Source organism: Harmonia axyridis, chromosome 6 (genome assembly GCF_914767665.1).
Source record: "Harmonia axyridis chromosome 6, icHarAxyr1.1, whole genome shotgun sequence".
NCBI classification, from domain to species: domain Eukaryota; kingdom Metazoa; phylum Arthropoda; class Insecta; order Coleoptera; family Coccinellidae; genus Harmonia; species Harmonia axyridis.
Window position 1 is genome coordinate 32,035,189 of NC_059506.1, and position 27,809 is coordinate 32,062,997.

The 27,809-nt window shown below is 36.8% G+C and overlaps 1 protein-coding gene across 2 annotated transcripts in view; it reads right to left on the reverse strand.

Annotated features, from left to right (window-relative positions):
• LOC123682021 overlaps nt 1-27,809 on the reverse strand; it is a 594,083-nt gene that overhangs the window by 192,770 nt on the left and 373,504 nt on the right. The window lies entirely within an intron of this gene.

The window sequence follows — 27,809 nt, forward strand, 5'->3', positions numbered from 1 at the left end:
TGTTCCGTCTCACAAAAACACCTGTACCATCAAGAAATATTTCTTTTAATAAATTTTATTTGAGAAAAATGTCCTGAATATAAATGAGAATATTTCCAACGAAGTCTTCGTTGGCAATAAGAGTATATGGTTGATATCCAAGAAAAACGATGGGGCCAATCATCTAAAGAAGTCTTTATACAGCAAACAGAAGGTTATAAGGGCCTTAAAAAGAGCGAGAGGGAGGAATAGATAAGCGTAAAATAGAAGATATATCATAAAACAAATTGCAGAATAGGCTCCCATTCCAACACGAATGCAAAATTCGAAAACGAGCGACTAAGGAGCGAGTTTTCGATCGCAAGAGTGTTGGAATTGCCTTCTGCAACGAGTATTAGACGATATTTTCTCTATTTCAGACAATTTTTGTGAAATATTGTCGAAATTCAATGAAAAATTCAGGTTATACATCCTAGTGACTTTTGTATGGCATCTGGGCAGTTGGTGTGACTGTAACGAATATTGACAGATTACGGAATTTGAATTTGAATCGTTCGTTTCGAATTTTGAAATAATTTACAATTACGCATTAAATTCGTGAATTATGTCTGATGAAATCGATTTAACACCACCAGAATTGAGAGAAATTGTCACTAATGCTGCAAATTATTCCACTTTATTCAAATTATATCATATTGACAATTGACGTGTGTTGAAATTTGATGGGATCAGAATTCAGTGTAGATAACCACAAAACGAAAAATATAACTGAAAACAATGCTGTAATGAGTTCACTACAGCACTGTTTTTAGTACTGTATTGAACTCATAACGATATTGATATATAGAAACTAATGTAGTGACTCTGTCTGTCCACAGATGGCGCTGTGGGTTGAACAACTCACCAAACTACTATTATTATTACAGTTTCTGTACCTGGCAATCAATTCAGATACATCTCGCATCGTGCAGGTTACCGAACTTATTCAATTTCAAGATTATCGAATGGCACCGTAGCTGGGACGTAAATTTATTCTGCACACCGGCAGCGTACGGTGGTCCTGTCGAAAAACGTGACCGTTGCGCAGCATAACGGCAGGGAGTAAATTATAGTCTTGTGAATATTTTCCGGTCGGGGATTTAAGGGTGTGCTAGTGACAGCTGGTTATATGAAACCTTAACTGGCCAAATTTCTTTCGTAAATAAGAATGGTGCAACCCGATATAGCGCCCGAGTTGAACTATGCCGAGGATGTTTTTTTTTTTGTTATTTCTGGGTTACGTTGGGGGGAGGTGGTTCCGCGAAAAGGACAATAAGGACCGGCTTGAGTGACAATGCCGTTGCTTCGTTAAATCCGTGTGTTATATCTGAAAAATTAGATGGGAAAGTGCATGTATTACAACTGACAACACAGACCAGCAGACATTTTGGTGCCCAGGATTATTGAACTGCTCCTGGTTGATTTTCAGGTGCAGAATCTGATAAAGCACTTTGGTTTTGACCATCAGCGCTGATTTTCCGAGATGTGCTACATTAATACTTTTGTATATTTCGAGTTATGACCATTACTTTTGGCAGTTTGAAGAAAAAACACATGTATTCTAGTATTTATCTACTCTTATTGAATAAGGTATTCATTATTCAACTGCTTTTGAGCTATTAATAGTATCTATTAACAAACAGCGTGAGTTATAACAACTCACTACTATAACTCACTATAATAAATCAGAAAAGATGGATCTGTGCTTCTATACTTCTGTGATTGCATTCGATTGGCCGAAAGGGAACATTCCGTTATTGTTATTGGCGGGAGGATTGTCACTCTGATCATTTTGACGTTTATAGGTAAGTTTTGGAGTTTGTCAATAAAGTTCTTTCTCTATTCTAGTATTTTATTATTTATTGTAATAGTCGTAGATAAAGTATAGTATTCAACTTGCGGTGATGGTCATAACTCACTTGATGAATTACAGCACTCGCCTGCGGCTCGTGCTGCAAACTTCATCTGCGTGAGTTATGACCTACATTACCGCTCGTTGAATAATATACTATTATTAAAAGATAATAATTGCATTCAGTGCAATTATCAATCACTATGACAACACGATTGGGTTCAACACCTTCATTCCAAACAGATTTCAAAACGTCACGTTTTGGCAATGCGTATGTTCAAAGTATACGAAAGTATAACTGCGCTAATCAAAGATAAATTGCTAGAAATACAACATATAGTCACAAATATATTTGGGGAACATTTATGGATTTTTGCTGCGAAGGAGAATATGAATTGAATGAACATAGGAGCTTAGAAGAATTGACGTTGATACTAAAAAGATTGGGCGGTCAATATAAGAAATAGAGACAGAACCGAATATAAAGAAGCAACGGTGAAGGCATTTGGAACGTTTTGTGCAAACTCTTGCAAAAAAGTACTTCATAACTATAACATTATGATTGACCTGTTTACAATATAGTATTCAAATCAGCCCGAGACGCTCACGATGCAATAATGGTTATTAGATCATATATCTATAGTAAGGAACAGCAACGAATCTAATGTTTAGTTAAATTTTAATAAAGTCATAAATTTTTTGGTCGAAAAAATTTCCGCCGAATATCCCTCGGGTATTGACAAATGCCTCATAATTTTATGACGAATTTCTGAAGCTTGTATCTTAGTAGCAGCCATCAGTCTTCGGCTTCGGGAAGTTACCAAGGGATGTTACTATTGAAATGATTTTATGTGCGAAATCTACATGCTACTATTCTTGTTCAAGGGTCCAATTACTGCCTTAGTTCTATAAAACAAGACTCATTAAGACATTTCGAATATTTTACTATTTCAAATAAACCAACTCGAAATGAACCAGAATTCAGCAGCGCCATCTACACGAAATTTACATACTCCTAACAGCCATAAAACAATCGCTATTAAAATCGACTAGTTCAGTCATATCGTTACCCGAAAAACGGATATCACAATTCGAATAATTGCACGAAAAAGAAACCGTTAACAGACGACGATCTGGCCTTTTTTTCTCTCGAGCCGAGCCCATTCCAAACGTCGTAACGAAGATCGTTCTCCCTCTATGGGACGATCCAGGAGTCGAGGGAGCCTCCTTCGATATTAATAACTACCGACTAGAAAAAAAGCGATAGAGAGATGTCTCGGTTATCAGTGAAGCTATTAGTCAAAGGATAATGATAAAGACGATGTTGAAAGATGTAATGGCTGTAATATCCCAGTCGGCCATCCAGCTAGATGGTGGGAAATTTGTTGGATTTTTTTTCTATGAACGGAGACGTTTCATATTGGGGCAGGTGATGAATGAAAAGCAGTAGGGACAGTATGGTGGAAATCGATTTGGCTTTAATCTTTGTTGGAGGTTATTAGCGGGGATGAGGTTTTCCAACGTTTTGGATCAGATGGATGCTTTTACTTTTTCTGGGAATTGAAACGTTATTTGCGTTCTGAGAGCTGAGTATATCCAATTGGAATGGAATAGTTTCTTCTTCTTCTTCTTTATGTACTGTCTCCATTGCGGAGGTTGACAATCATCGTTGCTGTCTTGATTATGAAAGCTGCGGCCTTGAACAAGGGTGGGTATTACAAAGATTTTATTTGTGGTGGTTGTACAATCATCATTTATAGCCAAATTTGTTTCGGTTGGCTACACTGCTCGTTCTGAGAGTTTTCTCTTAGATTTCTTAGTCCGAACACGGAAAGAAAAAGAAAACAATTCATAATTCTGAATGTTGACGCTCCGGTGAACTTATAGAGTAATAAACATAGATAGAGTGAGTATACGCAATTTTTACATGTCCCCAACATGATTAGATTACGTTGTCGGATTGCGATATATTTTTAATTGCACAATTTTACTATATCGTTATGAATGTATATTATATTGATTTAAATATATTTATTTGAGTGATTCCCGATTAAATATGCAAATTTGAATATTTGGAATCCGATATTTTCCCCAATTGCCGAATTTATAATAAGCAGAATATTTATCATTTTCTGTATCTACCTGCTGAAATACAAGGATTGGCAACTATTGCTCTTCTAGTGTCAACCGTTGTTTCACGTCGTTTGGCGCGCTTAAAGTTTGTTTTCTGAATTTTTGATATATTTAGGTATTGATTTCAATATATTTTGAGTTAATATGAAACGCTGATTCACTTTGGGACTTAAGAAGTACTTTTTTGTGGAGAAATTCGCGAATTGAGTGAAGTATCGTATCACTGTGTTTTCATTTCCGCGCGCTTAATTTCAAATTTGATAATCATGTTGGGGACAAAATTTGCTTACTGAAATGACATATGCTTCCTCTATCTATGCTTATTATTTATTACAAATTATATTTCGAGTTGAGGTATGTCATACTCTGGACCTCGCATGATATGACCGAGATAAAGTGTTTTCCAATAAGAAGTTTCATTTTGAAAAAAAAAACTTGTGGAAAAATTTTAGCTGTTGAGACAAGTTAATGATGCAAGAAATCGAAACGATAATCGAAAATCGATAGAGCTACAGGACAGACATTGATAGTATTTTTGATAAACTGATAAAATGATCTCTACGTCATCTTCATTGAATTTCATCATAGGCAGTTTTGAAGTAATTGGGACACCAAATTGTCAGATAGGTATAACTCCAAAACCATTCCGCGGATTTCTGTTAACGTATTTCTAGATGGATTCCAACTTCCAATGAATTCTCGAAAATTTCAAGTCTACGTCTTTTCATTCGAAAGTTATCGTGCTAACCGACATAGAGAGACGACACCACAGGCTATGCAACAAATGCAGCCAGTAATAATGCAGGTACAATGCTGCAACACCATTACCTCCGACAATAAGTTCCAGAAGTTCTCTCACACCCAGTAGTCTAATCAAACGCCAGTAGTAAAGCCAAGACTACACCCCACCGAAACATTACAAACCGACTACCCACGTACCTACTCAAATTAACGTTGAATCATAAGTTCCGTTTTATGATACCCTTACATCATTATAATCCTTTAAGCTCGAACTTCTTGTCCCCTAATCTAGCATATATTTCATCGTAAACCTCTTGTATCGCGCTGAGAAACGGGTCATACTTGTCTAAGAACAAAAACGTAACAAGGCAACGGAGCAACGTCCACTGTCTACCTTGCCCTGGGGTTCCATTGAAACCCCTGGTGCGCGCAGTGATTACACCCCGACTTCTTATGAATGGACCTCGGTCATTACAATTTATCGATTCCTTGTTCTGTTGTTCTTTTAAACGGTCCAGCTACACGCAGAGGGTCTGCTGGGCACATCTGTAGCTACCACCAGCGTCTTCGAGGGCTTTGTTGGGACACCGACCGTCAAGGAACGCCCTGTTCTGTTGGGTTACCCCTGTAATATATTGTTGAGTATACAACCCAACTACCGTTCTACTTGCAGAGGCGGACTGTTAAGTTTTGGTACCTCAGATTGAAAAAAACCACACCCTTGTTCAAGAAATTCTGTTTCGATAATATTTAAGATTTTACGTAAGCAAAATTTTTAATAATGGAAAAAAAAATCTGGATGAGAGTTTCAAGTGTTGATATGGACAAAATTAGGTGAAATAGTTTGGTGAATTCAATTCGAAACGGGGAATATTTTTCAGATTTTCATTTACATAAATTTGGCAAGCTGTTTTTCATACACTGTTTATCACAGGTCCATTTCAAATATGTATAATGTTTGGGAAAATAACTCATGTGTGATATTTGATCATGAATAAATTCCATCATCATAACTTTGTGTTATTAAATATTCGCAGTGACCCATATTGTAATAAAACACTATCATGAATATTTCGAAAACCGTCAATATTTTTGAAGTGAGGATTTGTGTCGAGTTACTTTTCATTTATAAAACTGCACAAGAAGAACTGTGTGACCAAAGATTCATTTATGACGTGGTGCCCGGCAATAAGGATTAGGTCTTCATAAAGCCAAGAAGCTTGACATTTCAACCAACTACTTAACTTGGAAATAAAGCTCCTGGAAAAATTTCATACTTGAGTTCGACTTGACTTGATTTTAGATATTCATTGCTTGACTTGATATCAAGATACTTGGTATTACTTGAACTTGATATGCACGAGCTGCACGGCGTATATTTCTGCAATCTCGTGCTCGCTTAGAAATAAGGAGATTCCTCGAGCGCCAAGAGACTGAAGCATTCTACCTTTTGGTAGATTTTGGTAGTTTCATAAATGTCTTTTCAAAATTTACCAAAATGGCCAAAGATTTTTTATTAACGCCACCAACCTCACCTCTTGTTGATGGCCAATTTTCCAGAGCTGCTGTTACAGTTACAAGAACCCGCAATAGGTTAGGCAGCATTAGGCAACAAATCTATAAGATGCTTCATGTGTCTTAGATCCTGGATGGAAACTTATGAAATCAAACAAAACCTGGAGGTTTCTCAATATTAAAAAACTTTGTTTTTTATTATATTTTTTTTTTGTTAGGATCTATAGTGATTTAATTCATGTTTCTATTTCAAAATAGTTGATATTTTTGGTTCATTTGAACAATAGAGTTCAATAAATAGAAGTGTTTTTTGCAGGTTTTTTCTCATTTCATCATTTTTTCTTATTGATGTGATACTACACAATGAAACTGCTAAAAATCAAGTAGCTTTATATGATTCGAGTACTCGATAAATAAATACTTGACGGACTTGAGATTGAAAAACTACTACTTGACTTGAGCTTGATTTGAAATCAAGTCGACCTCAAGCCAAGTAGCTTGAAAATCAAGCCAAGCCGTGAATCCCTAATAAAGATACTTCATAAATATTAGATTTCTCTCCCTTCCCTAACTAGAGAAATGGAACACCGTGCAGGACCCTGTATAAATTCACCTATGAACATAAATTTGTCGAAAATATTTTTTTCTATTATTATGTGGCTAATTCGTTCATTCTGCTACATCTTGTGAAACAAAATAGTTTCAGAGTTATATTTATTATTATATGTTGGTACTTGGAACTCTCCTGCTAAGAATTTATCCATTCTCTGTCAAATTTGTGTTATAGAAAATTATTCTGCCAACCCACATTTTTCAATTAGAATTCACTTAACGATATTTATGGGAATATTCCATTAATTTCAGTAAAAATGCAGTGAATTGGAGAAATAATGTATAATACTCGTACAAAAAGCTCATTTCAACACTAATCCATTCAAAAACTAGCCACTTTGAACTCGTGGAAGAATATCTATGCGTACTGTGCGGGAAGTACCACATTCCGCACTTTTTAGGAAACTAACAATTGCATATTGAAGAAATTTTCGAATGGAATATTCAAAATAGGAAATTGATGAACCTGATTCAACGAACTCGAAAATTTTTAAAATATCACATCCATTTCCGCCAGTTGACCCACATTACTCATAATATACCCGCAATATACCCACAATTTTCCATCGGACGCAAATGCGTGGAAACGCTTCATTATCCGCTTTTCATCGAATTTCAGTTTTCCATAATCTATGAATTTCATCAGAAATTAAATCCCGTTTTATATGAATAGAGCATTGAAATTTCTATCAACCCCGCTAAACTAGAGTCTGGGAAAAATCGATCAGCCAGTAAAACAATCCACGCGCTCTATTCGCTAGCGTTTCACAAATTAATAACTCTGAACAAGTGGGAGAAACGGGGAAAAACTGCCTAGATAAATATCCTACAAACTAGCCCATATTTCTACTTTACGACCGACGATTTGTTATTCCAGCCATTCCCCCATAAATAAGGCGTGCCGAAAAAAAAGGAGAAAATATGGAAACTGATACAAATTTTATATTCCCAACACCGCCCCTGCCCAGTGCCATTTTTCTTATCTCGTAAAAACTGGCTGGCTCCCTGGCCGTTATTTTCTTTTCAGTTATCGAAAACGGCGAAAATGACGTTTCCCCCCACCCCAATACGTCGACGTATAAAACGTTACGAGGTTAGGAGTGCCTCGCGATAAGTTAGCCGGACGTGTAGATCGACCCTAAGATACCATCGAAATGTATCTGTTTGACAGTTATATTTTTTATGGTCCGCTCGATGACGACCGCTACTGCTTCTGTTAGTTGAGTTTCGTGAGATGTTCGTGAAGGGAAAAGCAGTGGCAAAGATTGCATCGGAGGAGTAACAGTAGATTTTAGTTGATAGGAGAGAAGATGCGGTATTATTGAGTCAAACGATGCATGTTTCATTTGGAACGTAAATATTCTTCTGTGTTCCGCATGACGTCGAGATGGTCTAGAAAGATTTTGTGTTTCGAAATGATTATGAACTCTTTGAGGTCGTTCATTATTTTTGATAATGTGGTACTTGGAAAGGACCAACTAGTTTGTTGAAATAAGTATTTGAGTAATTCTGAACTTTTCATCTCAAATGATTGATTTTTTTTCGTTAAAACTGAGTCTCCAAAGATGCGTATCGAAATTTAGAAATATATAGTAAGTGCCAAATTTGACAGCAGTCCGACCATTAGTTTGTGAGATATAGATGCAGCGAGCTCACAATCGATCAAAAGCAACAACGTGTTGATGATTCTGAGCAGTGTTAAAAGATGTTCAAGTGCAATAAACCTGAATTATTGCTTTGGTATGTAGCACTAGATGAATCATGGCTCCATAATTTCACTCCGAAATCCAATCGACAGTCAGCTGAGTGGACTGCACACTATGAACCGAATCCAAAGCGAGGAAAAACACAACAGTCAGCTGGCAAGGTTATGCATCAGTATTCTGGGATGCGCAAGGTATAATATTCATTGAGAACCTCCAAAAAAGCCAGACCATCAACAGCGATTTTTATATAGCGTTATTGGATCGTTTAAAGGGTGAAATCGTTAAGAATCGGCCCCATTTGAAGAAAAAAAGGTGCTGTTTCATCAAGAAAATGCGCTGTATCACAAATCAAAATAAAACAATAGCGAAATTACATGAATTGGGCTTTGAATTGCTTCTGCATCAACCGAATTCGACAGATCTGGCCCCCAGCGACTTTTTCCTCTCCTCAAACCTCAAAAGAAAGTTCGCTGAAAAAAAATTTAGCGCCAATGAAGAAGTAATCGCCGAAACTGAGGCCTATTTTGAAGCGAAAGACAAATCGTATTACAAAAATGGTATCGAAATCTTGGAAGATCGCTATAATCGCTGTATGTATACTATGTTGAATAATAAAATCAAATTTAGCCAAAAAAATGTGTTTCACTACGGTAGACCGGGAAGTTTTGAATTGGCCTGTTACTTGCAATAATAACTATTATTAGCTCGTAATGTTACTCCTTCTCCGCTTACGCGGTGCTCTTGGTAATTACTCCTCGGTAATAATAGCTATCATTATTTACTCATGTTATTTTGAACCTACTATTTTTGAAAGACTTTGGCAAGCGTCTCATTTTTTTGCCGAAAATTCAAAGAAAAACAAATATAAAGTATCGTCTATGTCGTTTTTGCCATAACTTTCAAAATTAAATATCTGGACTCCCTTTAATTCATCGTCCGATCTCAACAATTTCCCGAATTTCCCCGAAACTCCCACCGGAAAATCCTCGAATTTCCGAACTACGTTCGCAAAGTTCCGAAGAACACCGGAGGTTATCCCAGCGTTTCCATAACGAGAATAACTGACGCGAATTCATTAAAACCTTCTCCAGCTATGGCTCAGCATTGTCTGGGGGGAAAATTGCAACGGCAGTTTCCTTCCGTACGAATTACTGGGAAAATTTGTTGTCATTTTCCGCCGGAACCCCCGATACCCATCTCTCCACGGTATGGAATTAATCAGGGATCCGTTCTGGGCCCGCTGCAATTCCCCCGCGAACTTTTGCATAATCCAATATCAGCTCCGATCGATCCGGTAGGCCCGCGGGTGTCCTAGGGTGGGGGTAGGGAGAAGTGGGGGGAAGTTTGGAAATTAACGCGGATATTTCGAAGTTTGTTAACTTGGAATCCGATATGATGTCGCCGATACCGCTCCTTCCGGCTGTTTAGTTTTTTAGGTTCGTGATCTCGAATTGGATAGGAGAGTTGGCGTTGGAAAGTTTCAGGAGGTCTTGAAAGAAAAACACTGCATATTTTACTTAGTGATTCATACTTTTTTCACCATCCAATACCTTGATTTGTAAGGGTAATTTTAATTCTTGGACAAGTCGACAATGATAGCTTTTATGAACTAATTTGCGTTTGAGTTCTGAGGGGTAATAATGATCATTCTTGCCAGTAGAATACTCTACTTTATCTATTTCATTGATTTAAGATTTCTGACGAAAAGTTTTTTCAGTAAACAATAGCAGAACTTGTAAAGTAACATTACTGCCAAACTAATTTGTATGCTATAATATTTTAACTGGTAGGAGAATCTTAGAAGTATTTTCTCTTGATATATTGTTTTTGAATAAGAAAAATTAAGAATTTAAGCAAAACATTTTAACGATTTATTATAAGTAGACTTTGATGTTTCTGGTATCAATGTAGATATTGTTGCTGCAGCCAGATGTACAATTTCATTTACATGACATAGTATTTTCAGCTATTTAAATATAAATAAGTTCATTTTGGTTCCATAAATTTAGATTATAGAAAGATGAGTGGAAAATAACAAGGATTTTTTTTGAACTTGTGTTCAAAACTGTTAATGAACATTGGTACAGAGCTTGAAAGAAATCTCACGATAATCGGTTTTTCACATATAACTTTCTGAAGGAGTAACATAATCGACTCAAATTTTTGATAATATTTGATGTTAGTGAGATGAATTATTTGCATTTACTACTTTTATTTTATAGATTCATTAAGGGTAATTTTCAGAGGGTGGTTTAGACTTTGTAGCTCTCATTTATATACGAATGAAAAACTTTCCAATTTTCAAAGTGATATAAAAAAAAGGTTTTTTTTTTGGAAATTGTAAGAATCGATCAAGCGAATTCCACACAGATTCGAAAGGAATCTAGTGAGAAAGATACAACCTCAAGAAGATTATTCATTATTAAAGAATAGTTGTTTGTAAAATAAGTGAAGAAGGCATTTATATTCTTTTTGTTCTGTACGAGTATTATTTACATTAATTTCTCTAATATACTGATTTCTTATTGAAATCAATGGAATATTCTCATAAATATCGTTTAGTGACTTTTGCATTGAAAAATATTGGTTGGAAGAACAGGAAGAAGACAGGTAATAGGAGAGTTCCGAGTACCAACATAATAATAAAATATAACCATGAAATCTGTGCGATTCTGAGATATTCTCTCACGATTTTAATCTTCAAGATGTGGCAGAATAAACGGATTAGCCACATAAATAGAGAAATAAATGACTTCACCATGATGAAAAAGCATTCTAAAAACTCTTTTTTTAACACCGCTTCAAACCTCCTAAAGTACACATTCTCCTGGAACCCATCCCATTATCCAGTGAAAGGACAAACTGGACCCTCCACAATTCCACCTCAAAGGAATCATTAAAGGCAGTATACAACCTACCCCCCTCCCCACTCCCAAGCAAAAGGAAACATTCCGTTCGAATCCCTCCCAACAAATTTAACGCTACATTAAATATTCGCTAATACTCCTCCAAAGCACCCACCTCTAATCCCCGCAAAACCCAAACATTCCTATCGTCGAAAAAACTCGACCCCCGAACCCGCAAATCCCCAGTTTTTTCTCAGTCCCCCGCCAGATCCCCCGCCGGGATAATCGCCGTTTATAATCGGGTTGGTGGATTCCGATGAATTTTTCGTGAGGAGGCCGACAGACGTTTTTCTCAGCGTACAAAACACCGTAAGGGGACAGGAAGAATTGAATAAGACCCGAGGAACTGCATCCTAATTCAATCTTCCACCCCTTGTGCTTTTCGTCTTCTTTTCAGACCATAATCGATAGGCGGAAGTATCCGTCCAAATTGGTGTAGAATCTGCCCTAGTTCAATGAAAATCGATGTTTGAGGGATATTTCTATGGAAAGTTGCATAAAGAGGGGCATTTCCTATTACCATTTTCAGTAAAATTGAACTCGAGGACTGACATCACTTTTTCCCACGCCGATGGCGTGATGTCCACGCTTTTTAACCGCTTTCAACAAGAACGCTGCAGTATCCGTAATTTTTTTTTTGGGCCGGAAATGGCCTCAAACGATAGAATTCAATTCACTGATGACAAATCCGTTGTCAAATTCGATGTATGTACATACTGAATCAAATCAGTTTTAGGAATGATAATTTTATTGATTTTTTCAGTCAATTTTAAAATTTGATAAAATAAATAATTTGAAGAATTTTCGGCAAACCAAAAATTTATTGGTGGAATAACACAAGCACTGAAATAATTCAAAATTCAAGCTTATTCATAAGTCTATCCAACAGCCTTCACAACCCATCCAAAGCCATTAAGAACTGAAAATTGTGTTGTATCTATACACCGGTTGTTTTTATTCAGCATCTCCATATTTCTGTTTGTTATTTTTCATCTCGAGTCTAATTTCGAGTTTTGTTATTTCACCACAGTTCCCTCATCTCGAATATTCGGGTCAATTCCATTCTGGTATTGAATAGATGTATTCAGAAAGGGCTCTTGTTTATTTTATAATTTCAGTTGTCATCTTATGGTTTTTCAAAGGACGCAACGAAACTGAATTCCAGGAAGGTTGGAAGTTGACTTATGTTTCCTTTTATTGAGGTCAGTTTGTGAACGGCAACTTGCAAATGTTGTGTTCGCTGGGTTTGAGAATTTATGATGTTTTTATAGGTCAAGGAAGCAGCATCCGGCGTTAGTCCCTAATACTAGAAAAACTTGAACTATTAGCTTTCTGTCCTCAACGAAACCATATATCAGTTATCTTTATTTAATGTGTGCCCTTTTAACAAATATTTGTTTCCTCTTACGATTCTTAGAAAAGCCGAAAGTTATATAATTTAATTTTAGTTACTTTCAGTGAGAATCCTATTGAATACTTCTTTGTTTGAGAATAAAAAATGAAAATTGACACCATTGAATTTTGACTCAGACTTTCATTCCCAAAATAGCAAACAAGAACCAAATGATGGACAATCACAACAGAAAATGAAGTATAAATATATTCTTTGGTAATACATAAGCGTTATAGAACTCTGCTTCCGCCGTTTTTTCCGAAATTCGAAGCTTTATTGTGAAAAAATGGTTATAAAGCCATAGAACTTTAAATTGCAATAAAACAACGATGGATTATTCGATTGACATGAATTTTATTTATCCGCAATATAATCTTGTGACATTACATTTTAAATATGATTTCTGTATGATGTAATCCAATCTGGACGTCCAATTTTCGATGACTTTTTCCAACATTTGTGGCCGTATATCGGCAATAAAACGGCGAATGTTGTCTTCCAAATGGTCAAGCGTTTGTGGCTCATCCGCATGGACCAATGACTTTACATAGCCCCACAGAAAGTAGTCTAGCGGTGTTAAATCACAAGATCTTGGAGGCCAATTCACAGGTCCAAAACGTGAAATTAGGCGGTTACCAAAACGTGTCTTTCAATAAATCGATTGTGGCACGAGCTGTGTGACATGTTGCGACGTCGTGTTGGAACCACAGCTCCTGGACATCATGGTTGTTCAATTCAGGAATGAAAAAGTTAGTGATCATGGCTCTATACCGATCACCATTGACTGTAACGTTCTGGCCATCATCGTTTTCGAAGAAGTACGGACCAATGATTCCACCAGCCCATAAAGCGCACCAAACTGTCAATTTTTCTGGATGTAACGGTGTTTCGACATACACTTGAGGATTAGCTTCACTCCAAATGCGGCAGTTTTGTTTGTCGACGTAGCCATTCAACCAAAAGTGCGCTTCATCGCTAAATAAAATAAAATGGACGTAGTGCGCGATACGTATTCCGCACAGAACCATTATTTTCTAAATAAAATTGCACTATTTGCAAGCGTTGTTCAGGCGTGAGTCTATTCATGATGCCAACTTAAAGTTATATACCTCGAAAAAAAACACCCGTTAGTTGGTTAAAATGTCAAGGTACTTGGCTTGATGAATCCCTATATGTAGAATACACTTCATCTTTCGATTAAAAACTCAATCCCCTACTCTTTACTTATATGTGATCATTATACCCACACCGACCCATGACGAATTCCAAACGAACATCCAAACTTAATCCGTGTTACAAATCCAGCTCGAAATCCCCAATAATTCACTCTGAACAACACGCGATCGTCTCCCGAACGTACTCCACATGGTGAACTCTCATTGTGTGCAACGAATAGATGCGTCAGAACTCAAACAAACGATTGATTCACGGCCGGAAACAATGGATGATCCCCTTGGGGGGATTAAGATCCCCACCTATCCCACCCCCAATCGAAACTTCAATCATTAGTCCCTTACAGTTTGCGGCTTGGATCAGGCCCTGTTGCATAAAATATAACATTTTCATTGCGTCGAATCTAAAGTATGTACATGATAAATTTTAAATCGATTTCGAAGCCGCCCCGTCAGAATCCACCCCTGGGACTGAAGCGAGACTGCTTGATCCTCTTGATCCCCGCAATATTTTTGCTCGATTCATTGGAGTGCGCTTTACACTAATAATTTTTGTATGAGGCTGCTGGGAAGGGTAGTTCAGCACGTTAGTGTTTAAAGTCTAATCGGGCGGTTCTGTATAGACTAATATGTGAGTCATAACGTGTGAGATTAGCCTAGACTACTCTACTCTCAAATGGGTTTCGCAATTTTTACAATGGATAAAACATCCATCGTGATAGAATTTCGTCGAACGAAACGCTTAAAATATTACAAAGGGCTTATTGTTCATGGACTTCATCAAAAATACGTGGGAGCGCCCTCATAAGTTCATCAGAAGTAAAGTTGAATTTGATAGGGTGGTATGGTCTTAGATTTCTTGCCTAAAAAGGCAGTCAGTAAATGAGGATGTTTTATTCAAAATATTTACATGAAGAATGTATAATTTTCAATGAGTTTCAATTTTCAAAATAAAGCTTTTTATGGAGGGAACGTAATCGGTTCGTGAAGATCCCGACATCTTCATTTGGAAGCTGTCTAGAGCTTTGAATATAAATAGATCATCGCTACGCCGCGTTTTGCAGCAAGAACTGAAGCGGCGCCCCTTTAAAATTCAATTGGGGCAAGAATTAAAACCTCAAAATGTCACTCAGAGGTTAGAATTCGAAAACCCGGATATTGAGCGCTTACAAACATCTAGTTTTCGGATGATGCTAATTTCAACCTTAACGGCCACAGTGATAAGTAGAACTAGTGGCTGGGGTGAAATTGTAGAGTAATAAACATAGATAGAGGGAGTATACGCAATTTTTACATGTCCCCAACATGGTTAGATAACGTTGTCGGATTGTGATATATTTTCAAATACATAATTTTACTATATCGTCCTGAATGTATAGTATACCTACTGAATGAAATATATTTACTTAAGGGACACCCGATTAAATATGTAAATTTGAATATTTGGAATCCGATGTTTTTCCTAATTGTCGAATTAATAATAAGGAGAATATTTACTATCTTCTCTATCTACCTGATGAAATCCAAGGTTTGGCAACTATTGCTCTCCTAGTGTCATTCGTTGTTTCACGTCGTTTGGCGGGCTTGAAGTTTGTTTTCTGAATTTTTGATATATTTAGGTATTCATCTCTAATATTTTGAGATGATAGAAACGTTGGTTCACTATGGGACATCAGAAGTACGTTTTTTGTGGTGAAACTCACGAATTGAGTGAAATATCGTATCATTGATATGTTTTCATTTCCGCGCTTTGATAGTTCATGTTGGTGACAAAATTTGCTTACTGAAAATTACATATGCTCCCTCTATCTATGTTTATTACGCTGAGGGCGAAACCCTCACATAATTTCTTCAAACAATAATCCACATTGTAGAATGACAATATTTTTAATTTTCGGAAGAAAAATAAGTTGGTAACTTTTCATTTTTCGTGAAAAAATTGATTATATGTTCATTGTACAAAGCACAGTTATATTTTTAAATATTCGTGAAAAAAACCTACAAAAAATCATTTCAAAAGAGGTAAAACTATAATTCTGTAAAAAAATGATCGACCGTCGTAAAGTGTTGCCCTCTACTTATATGCTCCTTAAAGAGAAAGAAGATGAAGTGAATGTACAACTTCGTACACCATACAAAGTTTGGTCATCGCAGGAGCGCCAGAAGGTAAATGAATGGGTACCTAATGTTTGACTGATACACGGAAAGCCTCGTGATGGTAATCCCTCTTAGCAACCCTTATTTTTTGAAGATGAATAGGGATCGTGCAGTTACTTTGAATTTAAAGCGTTATTTGAGAATGTAAGATAACTTTTTATTGCCTGCATGAACAGCAGAACTTTCGTGAAAATATTCCATGCAAATTAATCTCCAAATCGCCATTGTTTTTCACTAATTTTTTCCAACATATTCCTCCTGTTAATTACGTTATTTTCGCACATACTTGGTGCCAAAGTTCCGAGGTCGCGCAGCATATTATCTTCTACTTTTTTTTCTTTCAAGAACTTGAAATATCCGCATGGTGATTGGCAGTTACAATCAACAACGCGGCGCCGATGTTTTCGAAAATGAAAGATAACCTCCTCTAACCTCAACGGACGTAATTGGCATGTCTTGGACATGGCGCGTAACTCGATACAATGTGCGAGGAGAAATTCGAGATGAATACCAGATTCGCAGTTTCGCATTTCGTACGCTGCTTCTCATTACGATCAACACATGATATACGATGTGAAACAACTTTGCGGCTTGCCGTTTGTGTCGCCAAATGGCGTTTTGCGGGACACCATGTGTATACAGGGTGGGTAACGCGACAGGTTGACAGATGATGGATGTTGTGTTTATTGCTCATTTTTGCACTTGGTGGCATGTTAATCGCAACAGTGAGGATTTGATGGAAATCTTTTTTGTTATAGGTTGGTGGTTTCGTGTTGAAAGAATTCACAGGGCAAAAAAGAATTTTTTTTTGGTGCCTGGGATTTAAGTTCTGATTTTAACTATATTAGAGACCCTGAATCAGTACATGCAATCCGTTTTTCTCTATCAGCTCTACTTTTCATGAGTTTCATTCAGTATATTCATTTATGAGAGTTCTAAAATTATTATAAATTCATTGATGTAGGAACAATAGTTTTATTGTCATTTTGTTATTGAGTAAATTCCAGGTAACTATATAAAAAGTGGAATCCATGCCTATCAGGTCCCTGAACTGACCGTTTTTATCCCCTAACTCGGGTAAGTAAGGAAAAAAAACACACTTCCTCCGTTACATATAAAGTTGGTCTTATTGAAACAATTTGTGAAGGCTCTTGATAAGAATGGATTGTTTTGCATATAAAGGGGTAAAAATGCATCAGTTGAGCACAGAAAACCTCAAAGCAGGGATATTTGACGGCCCACAAATAAGACAATTAATTAAGGATCCTGCCTTCATAAATTCAATGAATCAAGTTGAACGAGAAGCTTGGACATCGATTGTTGCTGTTGTAGAAAATTTTCTAGGCAATCATAAAGCTCAAAACTATGTTGCAATGGTTTACTAGGTGCTTAATAATTTCAAATCCTTAGGCTGCAATAAAAGTATTAGAATACACTATTTACACAGCTACTCGGATCGTTTTCCAGAAAATTCAGGAGACATGAGTGAGGAAAAAGGTGGAAGAATTCACCAAGATATTAAAGTTATGGAGGACCGTTACCAAGAAAAATGGGACATGCACATGATGGCAGATTACTGCTGGAGTTTAAAAAGGGTCTGTTTGAAAAAACATTCTAGAATGTCGCGGAAAAGAAGCTTTCGAAGTATTGAGTGACTATTTGATTTCTTCGAGAACGATTCAAGATATCTATGATTTGCTGTTTGATATGTTATTATTTCAAAAAAAGATATCAAGGGTCTTTGAAGTTTTTTTCTCTAACTCTTATAGTTTTCGAGATGCTTTCAGTGAGCATCGAATTTGGGACACCTTGTACGGTTGTCTTGAATTGTTCCTCCCAGTAGGCTGGAGTCGTAGAACAACCAACGCTCAACCAATTGACCAGTAAGCTGAACAAATATTAACTTTCTTTTGATACACCTTATATAAATATCTCTCATCTTCAATTAATGTGTTCCTTTATCCAAATATTTCGAAAAATCGAATGAAACAACCTATTCCAAAATTTTCTCTGAATCGACGCCACCTACTTAATTGAAAGTCAGCAAAAATACTTTGTTGTATTGTCCAAATTTTCAAAAACTATTTGATACATTTTTAAGGCCAAATAATAAACAAAATGACTTCTATGGTTGCAAAGTTTAATTATCGATTCTGTCGAGTCATTTCGAAACACGTAAGAAAATTATAATTCACCTCTCGAAATCCGCGAAGCTTCACCCCACCAAATTTCCAAACACATCAAATCATCCACCCCTAATTACCCTCCCCAAAACAGAAGCAACATCAACCGACTTTCCCCACAAACCACGCGTTTTAACAACCCCCAAACACCCCCCCAAACACAATCATGGCTCCATACAACTCATTACGTACAACTCCAAACCTTTCAGTCGAATCCTCACATCGAAGCGTACGATCCAGGCGTATATACTTTCAATTCATACATTTCGGCACTAAAACGACGGCATTACCGTGGCGTGGCGCTGCAGACGCACCGTTCCTCCTTTCATTAACCCAATTAGGGGACTTCCCCGCCGACTGGTACTTACACCAGTCTGAATGCCGGCTGATTCCAGTCTCAAGAAAACTAATTCGTTCTTGCCTGGATTATTCATATTCCAGTCGGCTTTTGATGCGTACACGTGAAAAGGGGTTCGTTATTAATAACGTAGTAATTACTAGCAGATTTCATTTCGTTTAGAGAGCAGGAGGATGGGGTTACGTGTGTGCATGTGTTGTAGCCGTTCAGAGCATATTTTTCGAGGCGTGGCGCTTCCGAGGGGTTTCTCGAACAGGTAACTAGGGGATATTAGTCGGATTGCAGGGTAATGAGAACACGAAAGCTCGTTTTTCACGGGGTTTTGTATAAGCGAAAAATGTTAATTAAGGCAACGAGGACGAGGTGGGGATTGCGGGTTATTAAGGGGTTGAGGAGCGAGTAGCGTCATCTTGCTGAAGCCACTTGTCGAGGACAATAACCTTCAAGTGAGACGACAAGGATCTGGCTTATTGTTGCACGTTAATTATCGTCATTTACCTTCATTGCAACACTCAGGTTGGGAAGAAGAAAAACAGCTCGAAGATACATTTCTTTCTCAGGAATTATTCGTAGATTTTCTGTGCCATAAGTGTCATCGAAGAGAAAATGAGCCTAACATAATCGCCATGCACTTTTTGCTGTTCAAGGATCTAGCTGGTGACAGCTTACTGACTCATACATGCCATGACACAAATAGATTAACACATCACTTAGTAAGTTCTGGACCAAACGGGTCAAAACATTATTTATGAAGAATTTGACTTCATTCGTCAATATCTTCTATACCTCGTTCTATACTTTGAAGAGTGACTCATCTTCAGCCTCTTACTTCTCAATACTTTTTCTGTAGAAAGATTCGTCTTTTTATTCGAGGTAGACTTCAACCTCTGCAAGCATTTTAATGTTAGAGCTAAATTTCTTTCCCTGCAGGATTCTTTTGAGGTCTGCAAAAAGGCAGTAATCACTAGAGGCTAGATCTAGAGAATAGTCTGGGTGATCAAGCAGTTGGAAGTTCGATTTGACCATGTTTTTATCTCGACAATAACCTTCAAGTGAGACGACAAGAGTCTGGCTTATTGTTGCACGTTAATTATCGCCATTCACCCTCATTGCAACACTTCGCTTGAGAAGAAGAAAAACGACTCGAAGATACATTCCTTTCTCAGGAATTATTCGTAGATTTTCTGAGCCATAAGTGTCATCGAAGAGAAAATGAGTCTAACATGATCGATATGCACTTCTTGCTGTTCAAGTATCTAACACATTATTTCTTAATAATTCGTAAAAATCTTCTATACTTTGAAGAGTGATTCATCTTCATCCTCTCACTTCTCAATACCTTCTCTATGAAAAGATTCATCTTTGTATGCGGAATAGGCTTCTACCTCCGCAAGCATTTTACAGTTAGACTTGAATTTCTTTCCCTGCAGCATTCTTTTGAGGTCTGCAAAAAGTCAGTTATCTCTGGAGGCTAGATCTAGAGAATAGTCTGGGTGGTCAAGCGTTCAATTCAACCATGGTTTTCATCAATTTGTGACGAGAAATGAGTAAGTCAAGAGAAACATTTCCAGCAGATCTACACACCATCCATTCGTTTGTAAGGGCTTAAAATGTTGCGGAGAAATCAAATAAAAATCATTTCATCTATTTATTTTTTAAATGTGAAATCGACAGGTGGATTAAGAAAATTGTTAAATAAAGGATGGAAAAGCATGTCAGTAAATAAAGAATCTAGAACGCTCTATCGAGCCTTCGTAAATCAAATCAATACGGCTACTAACGTATAATTAGCATAGTCTATGCAGTATCGAAGACCTAATAGCAGTAACTATTCAATTAATCTCGAAAGCCAGATTAAAAATTCGAAGCGAATCGATTCCACGCAACTTAAGAGATCGATTCATCATCATCATCTAAATGAACGGCTCAATCTACAATCAATTACATCCTTAAAATCGCTACTCGTTCCGTAACGCTGATACGAATCTACGCTACGAGAAGAACGTATAGCGTATAAAAAGTAGCTGTTGCTCCGTCGCAGCCTCTGAGGAAAGAAACTGTTATGAAATGAGGATAAAGGCTGTTACGAAGTTTTTATAACTCGTTGAAATTACATGCTAGTGTATCGAATGTGGGGATTTCGAACTTTACTACTTTATTTTACGAGTCGTGTTCATCAGACGTCTGAGCAGCACTTTGTTGCAGTTTGTAGGAGAGTGTATTTGGGATAACAATGCAGCGTTTGCAGTTTACCCTCAGCGAGTGTATGAATGGCAGTTTGCGAAATAGAATCATGATGATTCAATAACTTAGTGACATAGAGTTTTATATCCGGTAACATATAAAGTTCCTGCGGTTTAATGTATTTTATTGGGGCTTTACTTGGTGGAAATCCATTGCAAGCTCAGACTGGGCTAGCCAAGCACAAGAGGAATGGAGCGCTTCTGCTAGTCAACCAACCTCTAGCTGGGCCGCAGCTAGCAGCGAATGGCATTGATTTTTTTTATGAATAAATCATTGTTGAGTCAGGTCGTTCTAATGTTTTCAGAATGAAAGGCCTAGAGACTTGAAAATTTTCAGGGTATGCTCTTGAGATCTGAAGATTTTAATCCTTTTAATAGTTATAGTCATTTGAATTTATTGTGTTCCCACCTACCTATGAAAATTATTAGTGGAACTATTAGATCTAGACCGTAACATTGGTAACCGGTGCTATCACATATAGCCTCATGTTCGTAGACAGGTTGCAGTCAAGAAATCTTGGGATAAATTTCATTTCTACTCGAACTTATTTCCAATTGCATCGTACCTCCCAGATTCTAGAACAACTAGATTAAAGTCCCGCAAACCTTAATGTATTAATAACTTCCTTCAATCTAATGAAAGCAACAAGGAATTTTGGCGTTCGGAATGGAGTTCTTGTAATGCCTTTAACAATAGTCTTATCGATGATCCTTCAGAAAAAGTTCTAGGTTTCAAACTTCCTAGGAAAATTTGGTTTATTTTAAATCGAATTAGGACTGGTCATGGTCGTTGTAATAGTATGCTCTTCAAATGGCATTCTTCAATTTTCAGTTTCATCGTTTGAATAACTTTTGACTTTTGAAGAAAAATTAAAGAATTAATACATTTTCGAAATCTTAGCTTTCCTAAACCTGAACTTTGGAATTCAATGGTAAGGTTTCCTTTCAACAATGCACAAAAACTATTTATTGTCAGTAAATAATACAACACTATTCCCATAGTTTGTCGAACCAGCCTACTGAGAACATATAACTGGATTACTCCCAAATTAGAGCATTAACACAATCCGATCATTAGCAATTCTCACTCGGATAAAAAATACTTTCATCTGGTTCCATTAAACGGTACTTCTTCTATAAATCAATCAAAAGTAGAACGCCAGCTGAGGCAAGGTTCTATTCATAACGTATAGTTATACGAAATAGCGAAGAATCGAATTCTATACGTAAGACTTCTCGAACAATATACACCCGTTCGATAAATTACCTTTTACATCGCCAGACGTTTCGAAAGATTGGTCTTAATGAATTCTGTGAAAGAACAAGGTCGACACATTCGGACAGATTCTAATCGCTCAATTATAAAAGTACCTACTTAACTAGTTTGATAGTGTGGCGTACCAATGTTAACCCTATAATGAATGGAATAGTTATTATTCTCAGGGTTTACTTCAAGAGATGAGTATAATCTAAAAATGGAATAGAAAAATCTATGATGAATTTTATTGATTTAAATACAAACTGCAGAAGTATCCTAGAGTTCAAACTTGGGAAACGTACAAATGGAAAACATACAAAAATATCGAGAAACAAATTTCATCAATTGGCAATTGTGTTTGGATTTCTAACCACCATTATAACATCATTATGAATCTGCCTCGAAAGCTTTCAATTGATAATAGGGATTCTTGAAGTGAAGTAGCTTGACATTTTAACCAACTACTTGATTTGAAAAGCAAGCTCGTGAAAAATTACATATTTGAACTTGACTTGACTTGATTTTAGGCACTTATTGCTTGACTTGATATCAAGCTACTTGATATTACTTGAGCTTGATATGCACGTGTCGCACGGCATATATTTCATGCAATCTCGTGCGCGCTTAGACTAAATAAGAGGATTACTCGAGCGCCGAGAGACTGAAGCATTCGTCAGTGTGAATTTATTAGTAGTTTTCTAACATTTCTATGAAATCTATTGGGAGATTTTGGTAGTTCCAGAAATATTTTTTCAAACTTGGCCGAAATGGTCAAGGATTTCATATCAACGCCAGCACCTTCAGCTCCTTTTGAAAGACAATTTTTCGGAGCTGCTCTTACAGTAACAATAACCAACAATAGGTTAGGCGAAAAATCTATTAGATGCCTCATTTGTCTTAGATCCTTGATGAAAAATTATGAAATCAAACAAAGCCTGGAGGTTTCTCAATATCAAGAAACTTTATTTTTCATTTTGTTATGATTTATAGTGATTCAATTTATTCCAAAAACGTTGATACTTTCGGTTCTTTTATACAATAAGTTTAATGAATGGAAGTGTTTTTTGCAAGGTTCCTTCTCATTTCATAATTTCTTTATTGATTTGACACTACACAATAAAACTGCTCAAAAAACAAGTAGCTTGATATGATTCAAGTACTGATAAATAAATACTAGACTTGAGATTGGAAAACTACTACTTGACTGGAGCTTGACTTGAAATCAAATCAAGCTCAAGCCAAGTAGCTTGAAAATCAAGCCAAGGCGTAAATCCCTCAATGATATATTTTCGGCCACTAGTCATGGAGTTCTTAAAGGTATTTTCCTCTTGTAGCATCCTTTATTCTAATTTTTAAACTACTATGTAATATTTGCAGTGGTTTCTGATAAAGAATAGCAGACACCAGAAGTCATTCATCGACTTGTATCAACTCCATAACGTCTTATTATTCACGGAATATTTTTGTTTAATCATCAACTCATTTCTAAGAACCCATCTACAAATCAACAAGATTTAAAATTTTCGCATTCACTTCTACAATATCGCTGACGTCAATTGTTCTACAATTACATTATTCACCAGCTAGTCGATCACTGAGTATCAATCCTATAAGATTTTCAATTGCAAAAATGATTCACTTACGTCAAGAAATAATTCGAATTGCTTCTATATACATAAATGATTATTCTTTTCAGCGCAGAAGAAAATGACGAATACTCGTATAAGCCGAGTCTTATTGAAATTAAAATCACTAGAATTCTCAGATAAGAAAACAACATGGACGTCTAAACAAAGGAAATAACCAGGTCATGTTCTTAGAATTGACGTAAAAGTTCAGCGTATCTAATTGGTTTTACGATCCACCATAAAATATTAATTCGAACAATGGTACCTACTGGTACCATAGCTTGGAAATGCAAAATTTGCTTGCTATATGTGGCAAGAAATAAAAATTTCTATGAACTACTAAAATGTAGTATTTTCTAAAAAAATCAATTTTATTTTGAGGAAGGATGCTGTATATATATGGGCCACCCTGTATAGATAAAATTGGAGTTTATTATGTGAATCAGAAACCTTCGAAAATTCCACGGAAGTGCCAGCAATAAAAACTCAAAGTACGAATTAGTTATCTGCGGAAATTTCACATAAAAGTTGTGACACACAAACAGACACAGAAATTATTTACAACCTGACAGAGCACTTGACATATATGTTTGCCAGCTTCGTCTTATCTGACTCGAGTGTTTGTTTTTCTTTCGTATCGAATGCTTGTTTGTTTTACCCATTTTTATTGAACGTACAACGATTACTTCATTGTGTGATGAGTTGATTAACTCGAATATCAATATTCTCTGTCTTAATCCATGTTTTGAAATTGTTAGTCATCTTGGAGATATTCGAGTATAGATATGGAGACATTCTACAAGTTGAATGATTGATTGAAATTTGTATAGACAGTTTCGTCAGTTTTTGTCATGGTCTCTCGATAAGAGTCGACTATGGTCTTATAATTTGATATTCATTCGACCACATTTTATTTTATGCCATATCAGTTTGTTATTTTGATTTTATTGCCTAGTTAACAAGGCCATTATTGAGTACATTGTGCCTATCTAAATACTGAATTGCTCTTGGGCGTAATAAAGGGTGTTTTTTTTAGAGCTATAGAACTTCAAATTGTAATAAAACAACGATGGATCATTCGATTGACATGAATTTTTTTTATCCGCAAGATCTTGTGGCATTACATTTTAAATATGATTTCTGGCATATGACCGCCACGGCTGGTTCGGATGTGGTCCAATCTGAACGTCCAATTTTCGATGACTTTTTCTAACATTTGTGGCCGTATATCGGCAATAACACGGCGAATGTTGTCTTCCAAATGGTCAAGGGTTTGTGGCTTATCTGCATAGACCAATGACTTTACATAGCCCCACAGAAAGTAGTCTAGCGGTGTTAAATCACAAGATCTTGGAGGCCAATTCACAGGTCCAAAACGTGAAGTTAGGCGGTCACCAAACGTGTCTTTCATTAAATCGATTGTGGCACGAGCTGTGTGACATGTTGCGCCGTCTTGTTGGAACCACAGCTCCTGGACATCATGGTTGTTCAATTCAGGAATGAAAAAGTTATTAATCATGGCTCTATACCGTTCACCATTGACTGTAACGTTCTGGCCATCATCGTTTTTGAAGAAGTACGGACCAATGATTCCACCAGCCCATAAAGTGCACCAAACAGTCAGTTTTTCTGGATGTAACGGTGTTTCGACATACACTTGAGGATAAGCTTCACTCCAAATGCGGCAGTTTTGTTTGTTGACGTAGCTATTCAACCAGAAGTGCGCTTCATCGCTGATGGACGTAGTGCGCGATACGTATTCCGCACAGATTCATTATTTTCGAAATAAAATTACACTATTTGCAAGGGTTCTTCAGGCGTGAGTCTATTCATGATGAACTGCCAAACCAAACTGAGAATAAATCACTTGACAGCTGTTAAATCGGTCGCCATCTTGAACAGTAATGCCAACTTAAAGTTATATACCTCGAAAAAAAACACCCTATACATATTTATGTCCCATTGAAGGACTCTGTTTGTTTTATGTAGAGTCGAGTCTAAAGTATACTTCTACAATTTTTCATTCAGAACACAAAATGATAAAATTAATATCAGCGAGCTTGCTATAAATAGAGCAAATATATCTAAGGCTGAATCGTCGATTTAGCGTACGAGATTGATAACATTATTTCCAAGAAAAATACTCGCGAAATTAAGCTCTTATCGATCTATCTGCCCCATAATATATACTTCAGATAAGGTAACGAGACAAATGTAAATATTTGAACAAGATATTACAGAACGATATATAGTCTTCTCCCAATTAACGGCAAACAACGTTTATACTCCTTATCGCGTCATATTTCACTCTTGACGCGAACGTAAAAAAAACCTTCGAATAAATAGCAAAAAATCGAAGGTTGAATAAAAATCGACGCCATTAAAATCATGTAATATACACAAGTTGTGACGCAGGTAGATCGGTAAAGGTGAAAACTGTACGGGTTGAAAAGCTTCGTGTATATTTTAGACGTTTCGAATTACAGGGTTACCAACCAACTGTGGACGAAAGCTGATACGTCTTCCACGGTTCGATGCCATTGTTTTTGATGGTGTAGGTAGTTGATTATGAGGAATTATCCACAACTTTTTTATTTGCCACAGCCATGAAGAATTGCGAATTTCTCAATTGTATTTAATAATGGGATGACGTTGGAAGGAACGTACGTTTTTTTTTAGGTTATTACAGTTATTTGCAAGGAGTCGTTCAATTACAACTTGCATAATATTAATGGGCTGTTGTTTTTGTCTTCCTGTTATTTGTTTGCAGATACGAATTCCGAGATGTTGAAATGCTTTATGTTGCATTGTATCAAAGAATTCCAAGACATAATATGCTAGTTGCATGTTAGGTATCATCAGTCATAATAAAGCTATAGAACTTTAAATTGCAATAAAACAACGATGAATTATTCGATTGACATGACTTTTATTTATCCGCAAGATAATCTTGTGGAATTACATTTTAAATATGATTTCTGGCATATGACCGCCACGGCTGGCTCGGATGTAGTCCAATCTGGACGTCCAATTTTCGATTACTTTTTCCAACATTTGTGGCCGTATATCGGCAATAACACTGCGAATGTTGTCTTCCAAATGGTCAAGGGTTTGTGGCTTATCCGCATAGACCAATGACTTTACAAAGCCCCACAGAAAGTAGTCTAGCGGTGTTAAATCACAAGATCTTGGAGGCCAATTCACAGGTCCAAAACGTGAAATTAGGCGGTAACCAAACGTGTCTTTCAATAAATCGATTGTGGCACGAGCTGTGTGACATGTTGCGCCGTCTTGTTGGAACCACAGCTCCTAGACATCATGGTTGTTCAATTCAGGAATGAAAAAGTTAGTCATCATGGCTCTACACCGATCACCATTGACTGTAATGTTCTGGCCGAGGTTCTGGTCATCATCGTTTTTGAAGAACCATGATTCCACCAGCCCATGAAGCGCACCAAACGGTCAGTTTTTCTGGATGTAACGGTGTTTCGACATACACTTGAGGATAAGCTTCACTCCAAATGCGGCAGTTTTGTTTGTTGACGTAGCCATTCAACCAAAAGTGCGCTTCATCGCTAAACAAAATAAAATGGACGTAGTGCGCGATACGTATTCCGCACAGAACCATTATTTTCGAAATAAAATTGCACTATTTGCAAGCGTCGTTTAGGCGTGAGTCTAACAATTGCCCAAAGGAAACCTTCTATAGGCGAACCCTATTACTGATATTCAACTATATATTCTGATGTTCGATAATTCCATGAATATCCAAAACCTGATGTAAAAAACTGTGTTGATGTTAAATACAAACCAATACTGTACATCCTGCGTTCTGTGTCAGGCAGTCAAAGATGGGACAGGCCCTCTCTCAGTATTTCCCGAGAAATATCGAAAAATCATATTGTCGAACGCTGAATTCTCACCTGACGTGGTC